This window comes from Antrostomus carolinensis, unplaced genomic scaffold (genome assembly GCF_000700745.2).
Source record: "Antrostomus carolinensis isolate BGI_N321 unplaced genomic scaffold, ASM70074v2 scaffold5307, whole genome shotgun sequence".
Lineage (NCBI taxonomy): Eukaryota > Metazoa > Chordata > Aves > Caprimulgiformes > Caprimulgidae > Antrostomus > Antrostomus carolinensis.
Genome location: NW_010328002.1, coordinates 135,505 through 152,075, shown reverse-complemented (window position 1 = coordinate 152,075; position 16,571 = coordinate 135,505). Strand labels below are relative to the sequence as shown.

The window sequence follows — 16,571 nt, the reverse complement described above, 5'->3', positions numbered from 1 at the left end:
AGGAAAATTAGAGCTTTGTGAACCCCGCAGGGTCAGGTTCACGATGGCATTAGCGAGCTCAAAGCTGGAGGACTCTGAAACATCCCCTTTGCTTCCCACCTCCAGACGAAGACTGTGGTTGGCTTCTTAAGAGACCCACGGGGCTCCCTCCTTATGTTTGGGGGTTTGGTTTTGTGGTTTGGTTTTTTTTTTCACTTTTTTTTTTGTGATCCTGTCCACCCTTTTTTTTCCTCTGTGTTGGAAATGTGATAGGAGAGGCAGATTCCGATCCCAGCTGTTTCTGTAAGGACAGACAGGATGGAAATAGTGAGTTGGGCAAGGTTTATCCAGAGGGCAAATGGGAAGGATTTCACCTTGGGCAGGGGCAGTGTGTCTGCGTGGGGAGGGGGTGTCGGTGCCTATTGAGACCTCCTGTTGGGGATTCAATGTTCAGATTAAGGCTGGTGCCGTTACCCTAAATCAAACTTCACTCTCACAGAAATATGGATCAGCTCTATAAATTATTCTGCAGTAGACTTCAAAGGCTCGGCCTCTCTCTGCCTTATGCTGTATGAGATGCAGGTGTGTGCGTGTGTACGTTGGCAGAGGGGGGCAGGGATGCGGCTGTGAGGAGGGGAGGGCACGTGGAGTTACCTGCTCTAAGGTACAGGCTATAGAGGAACGTTGAGTCCACTGGTCTTGGTGTCCAAGAAGGTGCAATATGGCTCTAAATACTTGAGCAATGGATGTGGATGGGGATATTCGGGAAGGACTCACAGCTTCAGCTGTCTTCATTTTTAAAGAACGTCTGTCCAAGACTCGGGATTTTATCAGTCGCTGTGTTTAACAACTGTTTGTTCTTCAGAGGTGTAATGAGCAAGCTTCCCACTTTGGAAAGTGGAAGCCAAAGCAGACAAGCCACTGGACATCGTGGCCTTTGTCACGGTCATTAAGCTTGAGCTGCTGGTTTTTCCATGTTCTGCTGCTTCCATTCCTTCCAAAAATGGGTTTTTGTCGATACCCATTTAGTACTTCTGTTGGTCTGTCTTTCCTGTCTCTTTTTTTGTATCTGTTTCCTTTCAACTACTTACCTTTAACTGTTTCCCTCTCAGCTTAAATTTTTAAAACTCCTTTTGAATCAACTGGTTTTGGTTGGCTTTTTTCCCTCCCTTTGCTTCCCTTTTTGCTCCACTTTAGTTTTTAGATCCCTGCTGTCTCTCATGTTTGGTACTCGTCCCTGTTGGTGATGAAATAGTACTTTCTTTTTTGCCCCTGCTCTTGCATTTGTTACTTTGAGGTACAATATTCACCTTAGAGAAAACTGCTTTTCTGGTATTTCTAGACATTTCTGATCTGCAAAGTTAATCAGCGCTAATGGTTTCCATGAAAAGGTGGGAACTCTGAATTTGAGTGTTTTCCTTGTTCATCAATATCCTTGTTACTTCTGTTTTGATCAAAGTCAGGAAATACTATACTGCTCATGCTGTCTTTGATCCCAAGGTTTCCAGCCCAGTTTCTCTAAATTGAGTAGTTTGGGAATATTAAAACTCTGCACATTTATTCAAGTGAGCGCTCGGACTTTCTTGTAACTCACATAGCGGTAGTTGTGTCATGAATTTAAGAGGAATAAGCTACCGTGGATTTGGCAAATTCATGCTCGATTCTAAAGAAGCACTTAAAGGGATTATTGAAATTTGTCTTGTAAAACCCCTTGAAGATTTTAGCAGCTTGTGTGGGATTTTGGTTAGCATTCGGAGGACTTGGCAGGCTCAGCGGTTGTACAGAAGGTCCTGTAATCCCTCAATAATGGCAAGGTACAGCAAAGGTTTCCAGCGTCGGCAGAACACCCAGCGGCATTTAGTACGCTGTGAAATTTTCATCTGGTTTTCCGCCCGAGTGCCGGTACGGTCCATCTCTCATCTTTTCCTGTAATTTGGGCCGCTGAAGCTTCAATCTGTTATCCTGTGAAGTAACCTGATGGTTCATAGAATTCTGTAGTTCAGGCAGAAATGACTACTGAACTAGCTTAAACCGAACGCAGAACCCGCCTGCGCACGGACATCCACGGTACACACTAGTCATTATCTGCCATTTGCCAATATTATGTCAAAAGCATGAAAGGATCTGTATTTATTGGCTAAGAGAGATGAATACAAATCATGCTTTTGAGAAACCAGCTTTTAGCAGAAAGTAGATTGAATTCCTTGAAGCACTTGAAACTACAGAATTTAGAGTAATGACTGAGTATGCTTTGGCCAGGGAAGAGCCTGGGTGTTGTACATTACCGTGTCTCTCCTCCTCTCTCTGCCAATGTCCTGTTATTCATGCATTTACCTGCCCTGTTCCTACATTACCTGAGCAGAGCTGTTTTCTCTGCTAGAGTGGAATAAATGATTTACAGGAAGAATATATTGAATAATTTTAGCCACTTTTTTAAAAATTCTGTTAGCTTGAGTATTTATGAAGAGATTACGGTTTCCTTTTTGTCGCTTGAACTTTGTTTTTTAAGTAGTTTTTTTTAATCTGTGGGTTGATCACCAGTATGAAAACTTGTCATGGTAGGTGTAGGAGCTCTGAGAGGCATCTGTGTGATTGTGCAGGCATTATACAAGCACAGTATAAGATATATATATATATATATATATATAAACACAGAGTAAGAGACAGGCACTGAGGAAGCTTCTTGCTACAGTTTATTTTAGGCGGAAGGGACTCACATACTGCAATAATGGAAGTCAGTGTAATAGCTAAAGACAAGCAGTCTTTGTGCCAAAAATAAATCTGTATTGTGATTAGCTGTGTAGATATGATTTCTCAGCAAAAGTAATTCTGTGAGGGTTTAGATAATGATTCTGTAAATACTGCATACAACTTTGAAATTCACTTTTCTTGAACATTTGTGCTCGTAAAACTCGATTGCTCAAATGTATGCGGAAAGCAAACACAAAGCAGACAAACGCTGAGCCAAAGCAGACTCATTTCAATTTCAAACAGGCTGCTCATTGCGTGGAATGGGTTTTTTGGGGGTGGGCTTTTTTTATTATTATTATTTGCCATCTCTAATCACCGGGGTGCAATTGCAGTCTTGCCTCATCTGCAGCTACAGTGAACATGGTAAATGAGCAGGGATGCAAAGCAGGCTCATGGCAAAGCTACTTGCAAACCCCTTACTTTGCTCCATTTATTAATTAAGGGCATTTTTCCTTTCCCACCATGAAGTACAGACTGTATCTATGGAGTTGTGTGAATGCATTTGAGTTTTTCCATGTTGCGACAGTTTCTCCCTTCTCCTTACCAAAACCTAGAGGTAAGTAGGTACGTTCCCCCGAATGATGACCCACAGTCTCTCACAACTGTCCTGGAAACCTCTGTAAGAGTAAGCGAGGGTCTTTAAGAGGGAGTTCTTGAGCATTTTGAACTCTTTCAAAGGAGAACACAGGTTTCTTGCTGTGACATGCACACAAGCCGCGTGCCTCGCGCTCCCATTTGTGTCTCTTGCCGAAGACTCCGCCACCGCTCACGACCGTATTTAGCAAACAAGTCTAATGACAATTGCGGTCATTTAAAATTACGGAAAGGGCAAGATTTACCCAAAGGGACTTATTTTCTGCCATGATTTAATAAAGAAGGGAGGCAGCTGCTAAGACTGGAAAAGGTCACTCAGTCACATCGGTTGATGAAAGAATCAGAGAAGCTGTCACCTCCGCCGCGGCTTCCCCTGCCAACTGCCGGCCGTGCGCAGCCTCGGCAAAACAAAGCTGTCACTCCTGGCATCTGTCACGGCTCCTGGTACACGAGCGAGCAGCCGGGCCGGCCGGGGGGCAGGAGGACACGGCCGCCGTCCTCTGCTGGGATCAATTGTTTGTTCAGCAAATGGTGTTAGGAGACTCTGGCTTTTCTCTTCTGTGGTTGGGGAGATCAAGTTAAGCTAAATATTTGAAGCTGTACTAGGCTGGTATTGACAAAACACAGTGCCGGAGAGCTCGAGCTGAAAGGAGAAGTGTGTGATAGGGATCAGGATGTGCCGGGGGTGTTGCAGATCCGATTTCTGTGATGTATTTATAATTTAAGGTATTTCTAGTGTAAGGTGAAGGAGGTAACAGTAAAGATGGCTCAGCAGGTACATTTTGTGAGGGTTCAGGTTAAGCTGGCTGCAGGTATCCTAATGCTATATAAATCATTGTGGAGAAAATCCATTTTAGGGTTAGGAAGCAATCATTTTCTCCCCTTAGTCTGTTCAGAGGAAAAAGCTCATGTGGTTTCCTTTGGCTGCCATTCCTGTACTTCTCTGAAGGAATGAAGTTCTTCATAAATTTTGGAAATGACTATTCAGAAAAAAAAAAAAAAAATAGAAATTAGCAAGCATATGTTTTCCAGTGACTTCCAGTCATAAATTGACACAAAAATAACTGTTAAAGTAATTTATTTGCATTCTCCTGAATGGGGTTTCTCTGCAGATCCAGAGCTGTAGTTCTTTCAACTGGAAGGTTTGCCCGGGTGGCATTGAGATCTGCCTTGCAGTCATCCCTAACTTAGGCTGTGATTTTTCAGTCGATCATGATTTTGATATAATTTGCCTATTAGTCAATACAGAATGATATGTAACGTCCCATAGTTCGTTTTTAATGGGCATTTACCATGTAGCTGCTCTTTATCTCTGTGGCTATCATGATCCTGCTTGAGTACACCCAGTTACCTACCCTAGTCCTGCCTTTCCTGCTTCTACACCTCCTGTGTAATCTCCATGACTGTTTTGAGTCTGACTTAACCTTTCCTGTTGTTCAGGACTCGATCTCTTCAAAGGGATCATGTTCAGCTGGGGAAAAATGTGACATTTTGAAAGAAATGTGACTTTATGGGCATTGGTTTCCCTACTGTAGTACAGTTACAGTGGGATAGCTCTGCTGAACATATTCCTGTGTAGGGATCCTTTGATATAAATTTCATGTTGTTTGGGAACTGGGTATCATTTTATGAAAGGGCAGATGACAGCAAGCCAGGGAAACAGTGACACAGAGATAGAACTGTCCCATTAGCTTTGTCAAAACATTTGTTAATTGCAGTGTGATCCTTCAAAACACACATCTTAGAGAAAAATGAATCTAAATTCAAACCCACGCTGACCAGGGAACAGCAGAGTCCTCTCCAGTATGTAAATTAGATTTGTAGTTGAGTGGAATTGATTCTGCTGAGACTAAATTAATCACAGTGCTTAATCACTGTAACCTTTAAACATAGCACTCCTGACCACAGCTGCGGGGCAGCACATTGTTCACGCAGACTTTTGTCCTTCCAAAGGCACTGGGACTCTGGGGCAGAGGAGTGTGAGCGTAGTGATGAGTCAAAGCTGCTCCAATCTGACCTTCTCTTCCTTCTGCTGGTTTAAAGGAGGGGAAAAAAATTGTACCTTGTGGATATAAACCTGTGGTGAGCAAACTGTAATGCCAGTGGTCACGTTTGATACAGTGCCCCCTCCTATCTGTGCTGGGATAGAACATTTCATTATTAAGGGTTGATGAAATAACTCTTGATCCACCGCTCTTTGTTAGCTTTGTGGAGCATGTTTAGGACCTCAGGCTGAAGGGTTAATCTTTTCTCAAGCCTTGCTATGTCAACATGTAAGCCTCTAGGCAATGGATGTTGCGGTTTTTCTTTATATTAGCAGAGAATGTGGGAATCTCTGGAAGACATATGTTTGGGCACAGAGGGGATGCGATACGTGCGTACATTCCCCACCGTGACAAGTATTATAGGACACTGAGATCACAGTGGTAGAATGTACAGACTGTACAAGATCTTGAAAACCAAACACCAGAAAAAAATTACTCATGCTTCCTCAAATCAGCCTCCTACAAATCAGTTTTGTACACGTGGTAAAAACTAATGCACTCACATAATGAAAAGAGCAGAAAATAGACATTTTAAACATGTTTCCAACCTAAATTTTCAAGAGCTGTTAGGGACTTTGAGTACAATCTCCTTCAGATGTTTGCACTGATGTGTAGTGTTGATGCTGAGGTCCACCCTCTAATAAGATGTACCAAAATCACTGGCTTCTCTTGAAAACTCAGACCTCCTCCTGCACTTTGCAGCTCTCTAGAAGATGGGGCACCAAAAGGAACCTCTCTGTCAAGCAATGAGAGGGTGTGACAGCCGGGTTTACTTTCCACAATGTGGACAAAGCTTTAAGTCAAATAGATTAGACAGTGTTCAAGCAGCTGTGTTTGTAGTTGGTTCTTTTAAAATGGCATTTTTCCTCTCCTTAGAAGTATTTGGGGATGTTTTGCTGTGATGTTCTCTAAAAGTAATCAGTCTGGATAACTGACATGAAGAAGACTTTTAGATAAGAGCCCACCTGTGCACGTAGTTTGTTATCAGATCTGTTCCCTATCTCGTTAGACAGCAGACAGACCTCTATCTATTCTGGATATATTCTCAGCTCTTCCACAGATCTCCTATACTCCTACTCTTTCTCCCCCAGATTCCTGTCTTGTAATGTGAAGATGATGATGTTTCCTTCCCCTACTATCCTTTGTATTTTTTTATTTTAATTATTTGCCTTTTGGGGCTGTGTGGTACAGTACATGAATAATGTATAAGCACAGTTTTCAAACCAGAGAGGCCTCGGTCTTGACTGATGACCTTCAGATAATAACAGCAACAGCTCTCTTTGTAAACATTAGAGTGAGTTCTTTAAGGTTATGTCCCATTGCTAAGTAAACTTTTTGACCAAAAAAATAAAATAAAAAATCTTTAAAAACCTGTGCTGAGAAGAATTTGTCATTGCTTTTAAAGCTGATGCTTGCTGTGATTTTTTTTTTTAAATAAGATATCCAGAAATTTCTCCAACTAAGAGGCATAAAATTCTGCCTCGCTGTAATATAAACTCGTTTCACACATATATTTTCCATTAATCATGAAGTACCTTTGTGACAAGGAGCTGAGTAAATTGTCTGACTCCGTGAAACCATCTTTCTTTGCTATAAAGTATTAAAACAACATAACATCACCGTGGAGTTAACTAACCGTCCCCCGCTGTGTTAGAAGCAGAGGTAAAGGCTGAATGTTGACAATTTGCCGTTGTGCTGCCATATGAAGGAGCTGTTTAGACATTAAAGATGGGTTAAGTGCTGCCAGTATGCAAAAAAATAAACAAAACATGAACAGAATCATTTGAAACGGCTTTAAAAAAAACCCTCGTTCTTTACTGCTCTAAATCTCCATATGTTATTTAGTTATTAATATCCATATCACAGCTGTATCCTCACAGGAGGGAACTGAAAATGTACTGTTAATGGTCATTAGAGTAAGGAAAGTCTGAAATATTTAAGGGAAGCATGATCTGTGAACGGAGTTTGAACTTAGGAATTTGTATATCTGAGTGGAAGAAGATGAAAAGGATCCAGATGGCAGCGAGGACTCTGCTATCTTGTTCTGGAGACAAAGGCATGTAGCATTATGATTTTATTATTATTATTATTTATTTTTTGGCTGTTGAGCGTTGAGAGATTTGAAGCTTTATATTTTCCCACAAAAGAATGATCCCATATCCCTCGTTACACACACTGGAGCTGGTCACCTTTCCTAGCAGTGCTCTCTGATGCCACGTTTTGCAGCTGGGTCAGTGTCCCACGGGGAGTGGGTTTGCTGTTGCCGCCGGTGGGACCGATGGTGCAGAATTCACTGCACGCTCTCAGCCTCGCTCTTCTGTTTCTCATTAAAGCAAATCTACCAACCACGTTACCACAGTGTCTTTTAAAGGAGATTTGCCATGATCTCCAAAATAAAGATGTGGCAATTCCATTTTCTGCAGTTTGTGTAGAGCTTGGATTCCATCAGGAAGTTTTGGTTTGTAAAACCTGCCTTATGAAAACTGAGGGGAAAGGGGGCCCAGGCACAGAGCATCCCGGTCTCTTCCTTGCGTACGCACAGCTGTCATTTGGCATCTCCTAAAGCACATGTGAGCCTTGGGAGAGATGTGGTGATGCCAGGCCAAAGAATTAAAGGTTTTGCTTTATCCCCAGCTGCTTTCTCACTCAAGCATTGTCACCGTCTGCCTCCTGACACGGAGTCGGCGTGCTGGATACTTGAAGTTAAGGAGTCACCTAGGAAGGTCAGAAGCTGATTCAGGCCCCATGGTTTATTCATCTGTGCTTCACGTCTTGACTGAGACCATCCAGCAGACTGGCAGTGAGTGTCAGCTGTGATGCTAATTATGGAATTTGGGTAGTGCCTTCTGACCCCTTTCACAGGGGTTTTCACACCGTGAGGTGTGGTCTGCTGGGCTCACTCCTTTGGGGGTATAACTTTGATCCATGATGATGCACTTGGCTTCCTTGCAGCTTTGTAAAGGGTCAGAGAAAGGCTTGATACCAGGGAGGTCTTTAAAATAGATTATTTTGTTTTGCTGGATTTAATTATACATATATATTTCAAACACAAATACATGTATATATGGTTAAATTTGTATTTTGTCATTTCCTGCAGCTGAAATTTATTGTGAATTGAAATACACAGGTTTATCTGCCTGACCTTTTGCTAATTATTAGATTGAGATAAGTGTGTATGTAAGTGACAAATTGCCTTTAATGACATTTAATCTGCACACTGACATTAATGGCAGGTTTAGCAGCCTGGTTATAGTCTTTGTTGCTGAGAGACGAAAAGAGCAAGGACTTTTATCTTAATTTGACCTTATTCAAAAGGTGTTTGTAGTAGTAGTCAATTTCTGATTAGCTTAATGACCTGTTTTACATAGAAAGCAGTCAAACATTGATATATGAAAGGGCCTCGAGGTGATGGATTACAGAGGCAGCAGTGCTGTTGCCAGATTCTCAATGTATGGGGGAGAGGGAGGTGGGAAGAGGAGCAGCCCCAAACTCTTCTGGCTGATCCAAGAAGGATGGGAGCCACATCCAGAACATACTGTTGGTAAAGCATCCATTGAACACTGGTGGGAGCAAATAGCCAGTATTTGACTTTGCTGAGTGATTTTCTGTACGGTCCAAACTTCTGAAAGACACATTGTACCTGTACATTGCCAGAGGTACGTATGCATCTCTGGAGTGCCTGCTGCAAAGTGCGTTGACTTCAGTGGAAGCTCAGAGCCTGCTGTGCTGGGCCAGGAGGGGTTTCCTTGTTAGAATTCCCAGGAAATAATGAACATAGTGAAAGTGTCTCCATCGGGGATTACGGCACTGAGCTGAATCCGTCTGGGTATTAGTCCACACCATATTGAGGTCAGCCATGCCCTATTTCTGTGACAACAGAGAGACTGCAGATCCCTGCGGGTAAGCAGGAAAGAAAGCCCAAGGTGGAAAACTCGAGTCCTTCTCGCTCATTGCCCTGTGATATATTTACAGAATGATTTAAGAGGAACTTCAGAGACGAGAGCAGAGGTTATAAACTGCTTTTAGTAAAAGTAAACACCTAAGCAAATCATTCAAGAACCCATTAAATGGCTAGACAGCTCCTATAAATACAGTTCATAATGCACTTAGGAATGCTCCACCACCTACCAGCACCACTGGGCTTTCTTGTTAGAGCTCTTGAAAGTTTCATTTTAATGATTAAAATTGTTCCTTGCACATCACTGAAAAAACATGAGGATGCAGTTCAGAAGATGGCTGGAAGGATAATAATGTACCTTAAGCTTGTAAAACAACTAATTAATTTATAGTTTAGTGTCCTTTTTTTTTTTTTAATGCAACAGAAATGCCTTAAAACTAAACCAAACCGGGTGGCAAATTGACACAAATGTTTAGTGAATTGAGATCAACACTTATTACATCAAATTGCAATGCAACTGCAAACAGAATGCCTTGGCACCTTGTTGTAGAGCTTTTCAGCTGCTGCCTGGCTTGGCAGGGAGGTGCTCTAAAGGCATCAGTCCCTGGGCCCTTACCGAGTCTGTACAAGCACCAGATGAGCTGAGGAGATTTGTTTTGAATTGAAGTTTCAGATGCTTTGAGTTTCACCTGATTTTGTCATCTGCAATTTGCCTGCTGGGTATGTCAGCTGTGTCCAGCCCAGGGATGTTTCTGTCTGTCCTGCTGCTGTTTGAAGACTATTAATAAATTAGTAGTAGTTGTTGTTGTTATTATTATTATTATTATTATTTAACTCGCCCACCCTCAGTGCTAAAAGCAGGTGTCTGCTGCTGCCAACACGGGATGGGACAGTAAAGGGGCAATATTTGTTGCTCCTGTTTCCCCTCCATCTCCCTCAGTGACAGTATCATTCTGGATGTGTTTTATTTCTATCTCCTTCCCTCTCTTCCCTGGATTCTCCAGTGTGGGCTCACAACTGTACTTCAGGCATTTGCTGAACTTCACCTTCTACCCAGTTACTCCTTTTTCCAGAAGATGTAAGTTCTTTGATAGTTCCGTGTGTTCCACTGTACCTGGGTGAAACTGGGTCTACAAGTTAAAAACGTTATGAGAGATGGGAAGAGACTTAATAGCTACATGTGGGATAGGAAAACGAGCAAAAACCAAAATGTGGTAGAAAACCATCCCCCAACTGGATGAAGAGCCTTGTATGTGTCTGATATGCTAAAAGTTATTTTCTGTCTATACCTTTTACTAAAGAAATATATTTTAAGTTGGTGCTGCCCCATCTAATTTCTGTTCTCTGTTACTGTAAAGGTGAATTTGAATGGGCTACGTCCTGAGTTGATATTATTATATTATTTTCCAAGTACTATTTTCGTTGTGTTGATGCTGAGTTGGGATGTTGACCCTTTTGAGAGCGTCGATGGTGTCTCATTGCCAGCTCTGGTGCAATTGTTACTGTTGTTCCCCTATTTCTTCTGGATTGCTGTCTGGTCTGATCAGAGCCCAGAATGCCAAAAGAGACCATTTGGGTTGTTTTGACTGAGCTTCCATACAACTCGGGCAGCAGGAGTTGATGTAATTAATTCCTGTTGGAGCATATATTTAAAATAAATAAATCTGGTCTTCACTTGAAAATTGCCAGTAATTCAGAATCCACTGCAGTCCTTGGGAAGTTGTTCTAGTGGTTAATTACCCTCATAGTTAAAAACTAACATCCTATTTATAGCCTGGTTTGTTGGGGTTTTTTTCCCCTAACTTCTGCTAGCAGCCACTGAATTTTATTACGCCCTTCTCTGCAAAACAAGAGCCCACTGTTTTGAGTATTGTTCCATGTTTTTCTTCATTTCCATTTTTCTTTTCACTTCCCACATATATGGAGCAGTGCTGCAATAATACGTTGGTTTTGGTTTTTTGTTTGTTTGGTTTTTTTTTTCCTTGAGGTTGGACTACATTTGAAATGTATTTTAAGATTCTTGTGTGAAAATTGCTACGATACACAAAATTCAAAAAGACCCATTAATTATCCCTGTTTTCCCAGTATGAGTTATTGTACCTCCCGGCAGCACACACCCAGCAGGGCTTCTCACATCCTTTTGTTTTCTATTAATATTGATACTGTTTTTCTAGGACCGACACCTGACAACTCTGTGGGGGAATTAAAACTCCCTCACTGATAGTTAAGGGTTGAACGTCTGTCGTTGTGCATCCAGGGGAGTCACAGCCTTTATCCCACAGTGGGATCTACAGGTATCCACAAAATTAACTCTCTTGTCACTCAGCGTTTCCTCCTCCTTCCTTAGAAACGATCACATACAAATTTATAGTGCATGTTGTACAGAGACAAGAATGAGGATTGAGAAAAATGATGTTCGTCAGCCATTTTATGGTCTCCTGAGGTACTTGGATGTTACTTGGTGGCTTGTAATTATAGAGATTCCTATGCTAACAACCCTGTGCTAAGAGTGTGCTTTTTCAAATAGGGCAGAATCAGATTCTGTACCCTAAATGCTTCAAAAAATACATTTGCATCAAATTTACTTTGTGTGGTTAAAAATTTTTTTTTTTTTAAAGTTTTGACCTTAGTAAAGGTCTGTGTTTTGCTTTATATGGTTGGTAAGTGGATTTCTTTTTCCTCATGACCTGAAATTCTCCAGAAATACATTGGCAGATTGATTTGAAAGCATCTGCTCCTTGGTTTCTTCCTGCTGCTTAGGAGCTCTATGGACTCTCCATAAATTGGACACAGTGAGGTGTGTAAATAAACCCTAAACCAAACAGGCGCTCTCATTTGGTGTGGTATCACTTCTGGCTGGCTGAGTTTTTGCAGGTGAAATGCTGGTTTGGCATTGCTGCTCTCCTTGAAGACGGTGCCCCGTGCAATGCCAGCACAGGTCCAGCCTGGCTTTGGCTGTCACCCCTTTGCAGAGACAGCAGATAGGCTGATGGGGTTTTGCTGTGATGAGCTGGAAAGCTGTCTGGACATCAGGTGGCAATGTTGACCTTGGAGGGCTTTTGCTTATCAGCAGGTGTAGATGTTCAGTAAAATGGACATTTCAGTTGCTTGACTCTGTGCATGTGTGTTAGAACTGGGAAAAGGCTGCAGAGAGATTTTTTTTTCCTGCAAGTTTTCATTGGATTTTTAAACAAACCTGCTTTCTTGGTGTCTGTTCCTCCCACCAGTGTCACGTTAGCCTAAAGTACCTTTTCTTGTTGCAGTCTTCCTGATAAAAGTGTCTGTGGAAAAGAGGAATTATGATAGATGACAGAATATTCACATTTTAAAGGTACACATTGGACTTTTGTTGGTGGTGACGTTTGAAACGTTGCTGTAGACAGAAAATAAAAACACATGGTCTAGTCAATACACACCAACACACACCAATGTAGCTGTGAAGGCTTGAGGTTTTGCTCTTTGATATTTCGTTTGTTTTATTGACAAGAGGGGGATTTGCAGCACCTGCTGCCTGGCCCTGAACCGGGGGGACCTCTGCTCCCTCTGCAGCTGTCAGTAGTTACCTTTGCATTCGTAGTCCATGCTATGGGAGTTAAAAACTGGGTGCTGAGTAAAAAAAATGAGGTTTTTGCACTGTCTCTAGGTTGGTACCTGGTGTCAAAATTAACTTTTGTTGAGCATTGTCTGATATGTGCTTAAAATTTCTGCTTGAGCATTGTAAATGTGTCCCTGAAAACCAGAAAGACCTGCCTGCAGACAATAGCTGGAACCAGTCTTCTGTGAAAGAATTTATAAAGTTCTTGGGTCTTTTTTTTTTTTTTTTTCTCAGTTTGCCTTCATTTTCCTCCCCATGAAATAAAAATACTAATTTTCCCTTTCCTTCAGACTTTATCTGCACTAATACAAAGCTGTTTGGGGATGCTTTTGTGCCATATGTCTTCCCAGTGGCAAGCAGAGGGGGGCTGTCAGTCTCAGCTGGGGGCCTGTATTACTGCTCATTCTGTAGTAATACAAATAGTGGATAATACAATAATAATGCAGAAAAGAAAGTAAATACTCTTTATATGGAATAATTGAATATCGCTGTGACATTGAACAATGACTCTTAAAAGGATGGGGGGAAGTCATGCTTTTTTCTTCCTTAATTACAGTCGAGCTGAAATTACTATATTTAGTTATTTCTAAAGCTCCATTGTATTTTTTTCTGTTTCTGAAAGAACACAATGATTTGGATATGCATGCATTTTCCTCTCCAGATGTCCTATTGCATCTTGAATGTGGTTTTATATCTTCATATCTGTGATAATGGAAGCTCGTGTTTCTTCACTGGTAGTGTACAAGAAGGCCAATTACGCAGGTCAGTATTAAAGAAATATTATAAATGGTCTCTGTAGGCTTAGAATGGCTCTACCCCACTCTTGCCAGTACTTTGTATGTGGATAACTGTCTTAGCTTCCTTGCCTTTGTGTTTTATTTGGATTAATGAGTAACCTAGATATTTTCAAGTCCCTGTAATACAGTCCTTTCTGTAAGAGACTGGAGAAGTTCTTGTCCTCTAGGATCAATTCAAATTCCCTGTTAAATTAGCAACAGTGGTGTTTTATTCACCCTCATGGGCAAGTAAATGGTTAAATGTTAAAATGAGCACAGTGAACTGGATTTTGGGTGGCTTAAGAGTTCACGTTGCCTGGGCTTGCAGGAAATGCAAGGTGTCCTGTGTGGAATCATGCTACAGCTTCCTCTACCTTGTCTAAACTGGGAAAATTCCTTGATTTCCTGGTGTTCAAACACCAGTGGCAGTCACAGGGAAGTGCTGTCCTGCAGGCAGTTGCTCTGCTCTGTGTTTCAGACGTTCCCTCCCTACCTACAGCTCCGTATTTTTGTGCCATTTCTTTGGTGTATGCTGTGTTCACAATCTGAACCGAGATGTTTGGCTGAGCAGGCAGGGCTCCCTTACACACTGCCTGTTAATGCTTTCAGAGGCTGAAATGCAGGATACAAAGTGATGCACTTCTTGCCCTTTTAAAAATAGATTATTTTTTTTTTTCACAGAAATTTTTGAAGATTGTGTGGCTTTCCATCAGCTCTTTTCTGGTAGACAAAGGCTGATGTGCACACCGTAGGTTCAAATTCCCACAATTTAAAGGAGAGCTGATGCACTTGCTGGCAAACAAGACACTCAGGCATCTGTTTTCCTGCTTGCCTACCACCTAACCTCCTTCACTTACCATCTCACTACCCAAGGTTCCTTGTCTGCTCAGCGTGTGTGAGATTTTTCTGCTTCAAAGTGGTGTAACACCATGTAATGGTGGCAGTATATTTTGAGATCCTTGCTTACCACTTTGTACCTCGCTAAAGCTAAGGAGTTTAATAAGCTGTAAGACATGTTTTGTCTTGCCAGCCTCTCTCTCCTGATAGCAAACGATATTCATATCAAAGAGTAGCTAATGGCAAGGGTTACATACATGAGAGCACCCTTCATGGGAGGCGTGTGGAAATGATAACAAAAGTAGTTTGACACAAAGCTGCCTGGAAAGGGGAAACCCCTCTACACACATCTTCGCTCTTATGTGCATTTCAATTTACACTACATCAAATTGGATTAGAGTCTGTTAATTCAATTAATGACTACATTGAAAGTTTGCCTTCACTCATGGTGAAAACAGGAGGGCAGCTCCTAATAGCCTATGGATTTAATGACTGCAACTTTGAAGAGTGTTAAGCTAAAGTGAAGTTCAGAATGGCTTGTTAACTGGGTTTATTAGCTGTTGACCTTCCCTTTCAGCATAATAGTAGCAGGCAGACTGAAGAAAGCACTAACGTCCTCATTAGCATTTATCTAAAGATAGTCTGCTGCCCATTCCACAGTAAATTAGCTCAATCAGCCATAAAGAACCTGAGAAACATTTTCTCACATACCTTTAATTCTCTTTCTTGATTCCCCCCACCTTTTTTTCTTTTTCTTTTTCTTTTTTTTTCTTTTTTTTTGTTAGACAAGTTCATTTTGTCCAGTTTATTGAGAATGAAGCCTCAGGACAGATGCATTTAAAGTGTTTCTACTTAGAGAATTAGAGACCTGTGAGACAAAGTCTGATTTTCAGGGATCTCCTTGGTTTAGCCTGTTGCTTGAGATTACTGATATTTTGCTTGTTTTCCGATATGGTGATACAAAGCTCTTCTTCAGGAGCCTGTGGCTGGCTCACGAGTTGTTCCTGAACAAAACTCTCTCTTCTGTATGTGTGAAAACTGGTGTGTTTTGAGGTGCAAAGTGCACTTGCAAAAGCTGATGTGCAGGTTTGACCCTTGCTAGCAATTGCTGTTATAAAAAGCATGTTAATACTTGGGAATTCAGTGTGCTTGGCTTACAGAGACAACTGTGATTTATGAAATGCCCTGGGCTGACTGAGCTGCAGACAAAAAACTTTTGTTATCTGCCATCCCCTGGATGCTGAGCAGCAGTGTGCTTCTGGCGTGGCTTTAAAGAACAGGGTCTGAGAGGAAAAGAGAGTGGAAAGTGTCAAACCCTGTTGATATTTGTCACTTCTCTGCCTTTGGTGTAGCAGGTTTGGTTCAATGTAAATAATTTATATAAAATTAACTGTGATCTTTTATATATCAATAACTGAAATGGCTCAGAGTTCTGTCCCGTATTCTGACCACAAATCTGATGCCTGCTTTAAGAAAAATAATTTTTGAAAAATCTTTAAGTCCCATAAAATGAAATTGTTTTCCAGGACCTTTTATTATTGTATCTAGTCAATCTGGAAAGATGCTAAGAATGTCAGCCCCAGCCCCAAAATATTTTGGTTATTCAAGTCTTGGTTATTTATATTAGATAAGCTGAACATCTTTTCTGCTTACAGTTAGGACCTATTTTCTGTTTACAATTAAGAAGGTACTTAAGAGTTTTTGCTGTATCAAATCCTATATTCCATTATTTAGTTTATAAATTAACATTAATACAGGTCACTGATACTGAAAGAAAAATGGTAATAAACAGCATTTTCCTACTTTTTCAGTACGTTGGACAAAAAAGTTAGAGGTTAAGGGAAATTAATTAAGAAAAAAAATGTTTTAAAAGGAGGCAAGGAAACTAGTGCCAGTTTAATTAGCACTCATATCTCACTTTATCCAGGTCGATTTACAGCAATTCTGTGTTCTTCCTTCAGCATTTTGTAAGAGCTCCTCTCGGATTTTAGCTCTGTTATGCAAAGTATCACATAAAGCTCTTTTACAAGACTGTTGCTTCCTCAAAGCTTGTAACACAGGTTGTAAGAGAAAAGCAAAAAAGCAATCTTGGTGCA

The 16,571-nt window shown here is 41.2% G+C and overlaps 1 protein-coding gene across 1 annotated transcript in view; it reads left to right on the top strand.

The window, feature by feature from the left end:
- LOC104528157 (autism susceptibility gene 2 protein-like) overlaps positions 1 to 16,571 on the top strand; it is a gene marked incomplete at both ends in the record, with an annotated part of 150,622 nt that overhangs the window by 72,111 nt on the left and 61,940 nt on the right. The gene's annotated exons all lie outside the window — the stretch shown is intronic.